This window comes from Cynoglossus semilaevis, chromosome 4 (assembly GCF_000523025.1).
Source record: "Cynoglossus semilaevis isolate Cse_v1.0 chromosome 4, Cse_v1.0, whole genome shotgun sequence".
NCBI classification, from domain to species: Eukaryota; Metazoa; Chordata; class Actinopteri; order Pleuronectiformes; family Cynoglossidae; genus Cynoglossus; species Cynoglossus semilaevis.
Genome location: NC_024310.1, coordinates 13,123,229 through 13,130,768, shown reverse-complemented (window position 1 = coordinate 13,130,768; position 7,540 = coordinate 13,123,229).

Genomic DNA, 7,540 nt, shown 5'->3' with positions numbered 1-7,540 from the left:
CGTGGTAATCTTTCTTTTTACACATCTGTCTCTGCAGGGATTTCAAACATCAGCTCCTTTTTAATTACACACTACCTGTGTCTACAAACACAGGAAATTAATTGATGTCTGTCATACCGCCATTGACCAGCAGGGGCTAGCAGCTGAAGATTTTCCCTCAAATTCCTACCGCAGGGGCTAGCAGCTGAAGATTTTCCCCTCAAATTCCTACCTGTGGCCCCCCCTGTGGCCCTTTTAAGATGTAATACCAATAACCAAAACTTAAATTTAAATGAATGTGCTCTTTTTATATCATATATATATACATGATATAAATGTATATATATTACGTATATATTACATTAACAACATTTATCATCAATTGGCAGTGGCGCTGTTCAGCTGGTGCCAGTATACTAGATAAAGTTTAGATAATTTCCAACAATTGTTTTGTAGATTCAAGGCTATATTTGCTCATTTATGTCACATTAAAAAACAATAAACTTTTTTATAAAATTATGTTTTTATTAAGTAACGTTAAACATTTGTTCCTAGGGCAAATCACAACTTTAGGTTTCTTAATAAGGAAATTATTTGCTGATTGTTGACCAAGTTTTGACTGTTTTTGATATCAAATTACTTGATTATCACAAAGTCTCATACATATATATATGTTTATATATATATATATCCAGTTTTGTTTGGCAGAGCAGGATCCACAGTGTAGAGTGTAAGATGGAGGAGTATGTGGAGAGCAGCCTCACAGCACCACCTTCACGTCTGTCCTCAAAGCCCACAGCTCTAATAGAAGCTGGCGTACGGAAAATGGTTCACCACCACCGCTGTATTATTTTTGAAATGCTTTCACACAGACCCTCACGAGCACACATACAACTTTGTCACATGCTTTTCATGTCTCCCTGCCGCTCCACCTCCACGCTCCGATCTCTATCTGCTGTGTCTAATTGTTTGCCACCTGCCAGTGAAATGAGCTGCCAGTGAGAGACAGGTCTTTAATTTGTGTCAGGACGGCAAAAGATTGGGAGTGACAACATCAAAAAGGGAAGAGAGGCGGAAAAAAATGGTCCATGTCCTTTAAATCAGAAATGTAATGAAGGGATGGGGGAGGTGGAGGGTGCAGGTGTAAGATGAGTGTAGAACAAGTAATGGCAAAAAACCCCAAAAAAACAGAGTGGGTTGTTTTTTGTTTTGTTTTATTTTTCATTTTGCAAAAAACTAACCAAATATACTGATATATTTAATATATTTAATATAGTTACCTCACAAAAATAGTTTTACGCTGTACCTCAGAATGATGAAGCAAGAATTTCTTAATAAATTTATGGGAGACATGAACACAAAACTAAATGACGAGACATAAATACTTTAAATTACATTTGTAAGAAGATGTTCACGCTGTATAAAACCCCACAATCCCATATAAAAGACCCATTATTATGGATTAACTCTGTTGGTTTATAATGGAAAAGAAATTTCTTTGTGAACGCAGCCTTGGTCTAATACAGCTGCTGAATAAATTAACACACTCCTGAGGATTAATCACCGCTTTATTCTCTGCAACTCAATTAAGGCACCGCTGTAATAAAATATGCACTAGATAATCTATATATGATTCATGAGCTCTCGGATTATGAATTATTCAATAAGATAAGATGTAAATCCAGTGTAATGTCATTGAAAAGCAGACGTTCTCACATTCTGGTGAACATCCAAGTGACGTTCTGATAATGTGTCAATGGGATTTCTCAGAGGAGACATGAGAGGGCTGCTGTATAAAAGTCTTTAAAGATACTGTATTTCCTCCTGCTCCCTGGTGTGAATGTGTGTGTTTCTGTTCTACAACAGTCTAAATATTTAATTTTACCTCTATGTTTTCTGTATATAATAATGACACCCTCTTAAATATGATTTTTTTTTCAGATTCATGATGTCAAACATGCATAAATGAAATAGATGTAATAACTAAACATTGCAATTTTACAAAAGGTATGTCCATAAAAAGTTAGGACATGTATTTAAATGTTAAAGAAAGTCAGAATTTAGTTGACCATAAAAATGGCCAGATGAGTTTAACCTGTATGACATAAGTAATTACAGATGTATGTGACGTCCATATTATAAATAATGCAAAAATTAGAATAATATAGTAAAAGTAAAAAAAAACCTCAATTACAGATTTAAGTTTTTATTCCACTTTTCTGGTAATGCAGCTGTGAATGACACAGCAGAACCATCCTCTGCGTTTTTGGCTTCCTGTGACATGTTTGCTTTATCTCAGATGGACTGTTAACGTCCCAGAGCAGGTTAAAACAGCCAGTTTGTTTTGTTTAGTTTAAGGAGGATTTGTGAGGATTTGCTTCAGTTGACAGCAGGCTTAACTCATAACATACTGTAGTAGAAGGTCTGGCCTGTGTCACCCCAGACGACCTGTAGGGGTTTAAAGAGAGACATCATCTGGCACCACCTCAGGCCCAGAGGCCGACGGGAAAGCTGATAAGAACAGGCTTTCAGAGCTCCTTCCTGTCAGGTAGCTCTGCAGGGCCAAGTTCACTGCACTCTCTTTAACCCCGCTCCGTCAGGGAGACAGCACGTGAGCAGAGGCTACTGCTGTGTTTACACCTCTGTTTGTTACCTTCAGCTTAAAAATCCATGGAAATGCCTGATCCTGCCTTTACACCTCAAATCTCTGTTTCTATACGTTCTGGTTCTGATCTGTTAACTGCTTTTTGAGCTCAGTTTAAAAGATGTGTTGAAGCTCAAGGAAAAGGCCTGTGAGATTTTTAGACCATAGCCTGCGGGCACCTTAGGTAGTCCATGGGGGCTACCAGGTGACCCCGGGCACCACGTTGATGACCCCTGATGTATAATATTACAGATGTAACGGAGCATGTTTTCTTCTACAAACAAATTTTAAAGTTAAAGAGCAGTAAAACTTAAAAAATCAGCTAATATGGCCATGATTTTTATTGCAGATATTGTATATTTAGTATATATTTAGATTTCTCTTAAATATATGCTATAGCAGAATAGGACTTTTATCCAAATCTTTGTCAGTAAGTTCTAACCTCTAACCTCCTTGGTTGTTGCCTTGTCATTTATTCTGACTAGAAATCAGCTGAGCACCACAGGGAGAATGTAGCTGCCGTGTTGGCTAACCTCCTGCCCTGGGGTTTATTTAATCTGACCTCTGCTCTGCATGTGCTTTCACTGCACGTGTTGTGCTGAATGATGGAGCAACCGGTCAGGATGTTTACCTTCACAAGTCCTGACTAATATCACAGGGCACACTCGTGTTTGGGACAGGAGGAAAAGGAGATCTGGAAAGACACGAGTATTCATCACTTTTCCTGAGGAGCGTGTTGCTTCCTATCAGCTTTGAATGTTTTTCCGTTTGGATGCAAAAATAAGAAGGCAGTAAAGATGGAGCACAGGTCACAAGGTGTTACAGTTCGTGTAGGTTCAGAGATACGAGTTCACTGACTTGAGCAGTCAAATTCCTGTGTGTTGTGTTCGGTGTTTGTCCTGTAGGAGTGCAAAGACACAACAGCATCAGCACTTTTTCAGGATTGACAGTAGGTTGTCAGTACACAACAGCATCAGCACTTTTTCAGGACTGACAGTACGTTGTCAGTCCAACACCTTTCCTGCTGCCTCTGTGAAGCCCAGAGGTTTGAACAACTCCACAGTGAGGCTGGAGGTTGTTTATATTTTCTTTATTTTCCTTAAAAGAAAATTAGCAGAATTTGTTTTAAAGGCAATTTTAATCAGACAAAAATGTTCTGTTTGAAATCGTTCATGGAGACATAATTCAAAATGGAATGTACAGTAATATGTACAGTATTTATTTTACTTCACCAATGCCAGATGCCACAGAGCTGTTTGTTTTGTTTGTGTTCAAATTTTTCTTTTATTTTATGGCAAAATATAAAGAGAAGGATAGAAAGAGAAGAAAAGTGAACTGCAGGTGTATACACATATTACAAAAGTAGAGCATAAAATATATTCATAATAATACATTTATTTTTGTATATATTGGTAATATAACATACAAAAAATGGGTCTAAAGTCCAGCCAGACACTAGATGGCGCGCTTCTCCTTTATTTCTGGTTCAACACTAACTTAACTGAAAGCAGGATTCTGTGCACTACATAGATACGTCTAGATAGGAGAAACCCGACATTTGTTACCTTTACATTTATTTAAATAATGAAATCTTTTTGAGATCCTGATTGGTTGGACAAAGACAACCATTAATTAATTAGCCAAAAGACAACAATTAGTCCTGATATACAGTAGCGACACTTGAAGCAAATCAATGAAGCACAAAAATCATATCCTGATTGGTTGGACAAAGACAACCAAAATCACTGTAAATTAAAGATGACCCGATATAGTAAGATACAAAAGATACTCCAGTTAAAAATATGCATCATGGTTTAATACCAGGTATTCCAGAAAAAAGAGTTTGCATTTTTTCTTCTTCTCTTCATCTTGTGGTCTTCTTCATTAGCCGTGGTGCTGCTTCCAGCTCTCCTTCCTTTGACAGAGTAAATAACAGCAGTAAATGTCTACATTCCAACAAATGGTCCCCATGCCTGAAAACATAGGCACAGAATGTGAGGTTTATTTATATATTATTTAATACAAATCTTTAATTTTTAAAAGGATTATATTTTAAATCACCATCTATAGCCATCACTACTAAGCAAGAGAATTTTAGTGTAAAAATAAAAATATTGTACTTTGAAAGTTCTGCGTTTGATTTTTCAACTGATCACTGACGTGACAGCTTATCAATGTTAAAGGATTTTTCAACTGATCACTGACGTGACATCGAATCAGTGTTAAAGTACAACTTTTTAGCCTCTTACGTATGAAGCCTTTCTATTCATTTTAGCGAGGTCGTCAGAGTGACAGTAAAAGTATGTTATCTTACGAGCGGCATCACGAGTTAGGGTTAGGGTTAAAGAGTCTCACTCTTCTCCAGTAAGCAGGGGATCTTGGAGTTATTCCTTCTGGGGTCTTGGTGTCAGCTAATGGCCTTTTCAGGCCAACAAAGTTGAACATAAATAAAAAATATGGCCGACTGCAATAAAGGGAATATTTGAATTGTTTTTGAAAGATCCTTTGAAGTCCAGCAATTCTGTGTTTTCTTGTATATAAATAAAACAGTTGAGGAAAAAGGGAAGAGGACACACTGTTCAATATTTTCTTTCTTGCAGAAATGCTGCTCTAAGAGACTTTTGTGTATACTGTATGAAAGAATAAAACAATTACATTTGATAATATGTATTTCCATAATTATGCATATTTTCAAAAAAAAAACAAAATCATTACTTTTCTTATTTATCTATTTAATTGTAGTGTGAATTTCTCTGGACACTTTGTTCATTGTTCAGTGATTACAGGCAGCTGCATCTCTGTTGTGTCAAGTCTGGACTCTGCCAGTAGAGCCTATAACTAGAGATGGCTCAAGATAAGTATCTGTACGATATTGATTAAACTTTCAGGATTGAACATTGGAACAAGAGTGGTTTTCCACTGCACTCTCCCTTCTCCAAGGTCTGAAATGATGCACTAGTCACAACATAGATGTCACTCCTGTCAGCTAAAACAAAAACAACAATAACAACAAAACTGAGATTACAGTTTCCACAGCTTCACTAGAGTTGGTGAGGGGCACAATCAGAAACCAGTCGCTACAAAAATGTGAAAGAACACAAAAAAAATCTGGCAAAGAGTGTGTGATTGCTGATTAGCAACATCTGTGAACACTGGTGAGTGTGATTTGGCTGATGCGATGGGCGTGGCAGACATCGACAGGTTTGTTATCTAGGAATATTTATCACAATGATTGTCAGTATAATCCATCCTTTAACCTCGTACTGCACTTTGAATTTTATTCATTATAATCATTACAGTTTATTCATTAGGTATAGAAGTGTGTTACGCCCTGTTCAAAGGTGGAAATACTTTAAAATAAAGCAGCCATTTATTTCCAGGTTGAACAACATTTGCATAGCATTAGTCATTATTGGTATAATATTTTAATATATAACTGTTAAAGAAACTACAATATAAAATAAATTTTTTTAAATATGTAAAAAAAACTGTCTCAACAGAAGCTCAAAATCAGGTGACCCTATTATTAGCACTAGTATTATCATTATTATTGTATTATAACTAGTATTATAGTGTCCAGAATTGTATGAATGAGCTTTATCTAATGACTTGGCAGCTCTATGTACTTGTATTCATATGCTGTGATACATTTTGAAGAGGTTTTCATACGTAGGCGATACAGAAATCTTCATTGACCTATTTATTTTCGGGTGGACTCTCTGATCCTCACTCTTCCACAAAGCTCGAGACTCCCTTATTGTCTAATTTTCCCACTTTGTTTCAGCATGCTCCAGTTGAGAAACTGAGATGTTGTTGCCATGGCAGCAGTAACTGACATCACCGCGAAGTCAGCGAGTGTGCTCTTGCTGCAGGCACTGCTCGGGTCTTTGTAACATTTGGGCTGTGGAGAAAACCAATGGTCTGCTCAACAAATGTGTGAAAACATGGGTTTTATTTTAAAGAAACAAAAATAGTTTTTGGACATAAAAAGTTCTGTATGGTTCACCCACAGCATTGTCGTTAACGCTGACTGGGCTTAAGCAATGACGACCTGTCTTAGACAGTGGTTTTCAAAGAGGGGGAGGGGTCAGAACATTACAGGAAAGATAAGAGAATAAATACGAAGTAAGAATTAAATAATTCATTTTTTACTACCTTTACTTTTACTACCACTACTATTCTGCACAGATTTAACGTTTTGTAAAGTGACCAGGGTTTGAAACCCTGGGGACATTGTTTTTCTTCAAAGACTTTAGCATGGCCTTTTTATGAGTGTCCTGAACCTCAAACCTCCAACATCTGAGGACTTTGACTCTAGTCTTTTGTAATTATATCTGTAATGGTGACTGAGAGATGAAAAAGGAAGAAGCAGTCCATATCTGTAATGGTGACTGAGAGATGAAAACGGAAGAAGTAGTCCATAAAAAAAAAAAAGCCGCAATTAAACAAAGCCAGATGAATAGACACTGAGGATTTAATTGTGTTATTTACACTTTGATTTAGACCCAGGGAGAGTTGATTTCATCTTGTTTTGTGGCTAGAACCTGATGTTGACTTGAGTACTAAAAATATATTTACAAAACTGCCATTATCAGTTTATTTCAACAGCTTTTTCATTCTCTTCTCTTTACCTGATGGATTTTTTTCTGCTTTTCTGTCTTGTTTGATTGACAGAATGACAACAAAATATCAATGACCCCTGGAGAATGTGGCTTCTTTGCTATGAGAGATCTTTGTGGACTTTGCACCTTTCCTTCCTCTGTAGTACAAGGACAAAAGAATAGCAGTACAGCCTAAATAATTAAGTATAGCTGGAAAATGAAAGTTTTCATATTTGACGTTGTCTTCTTTTATTTCTTTGGACTTTTTTCCTTAACACCGTTCGCAGCTGCTGCCGCAGGCCACATTGTCAATAGC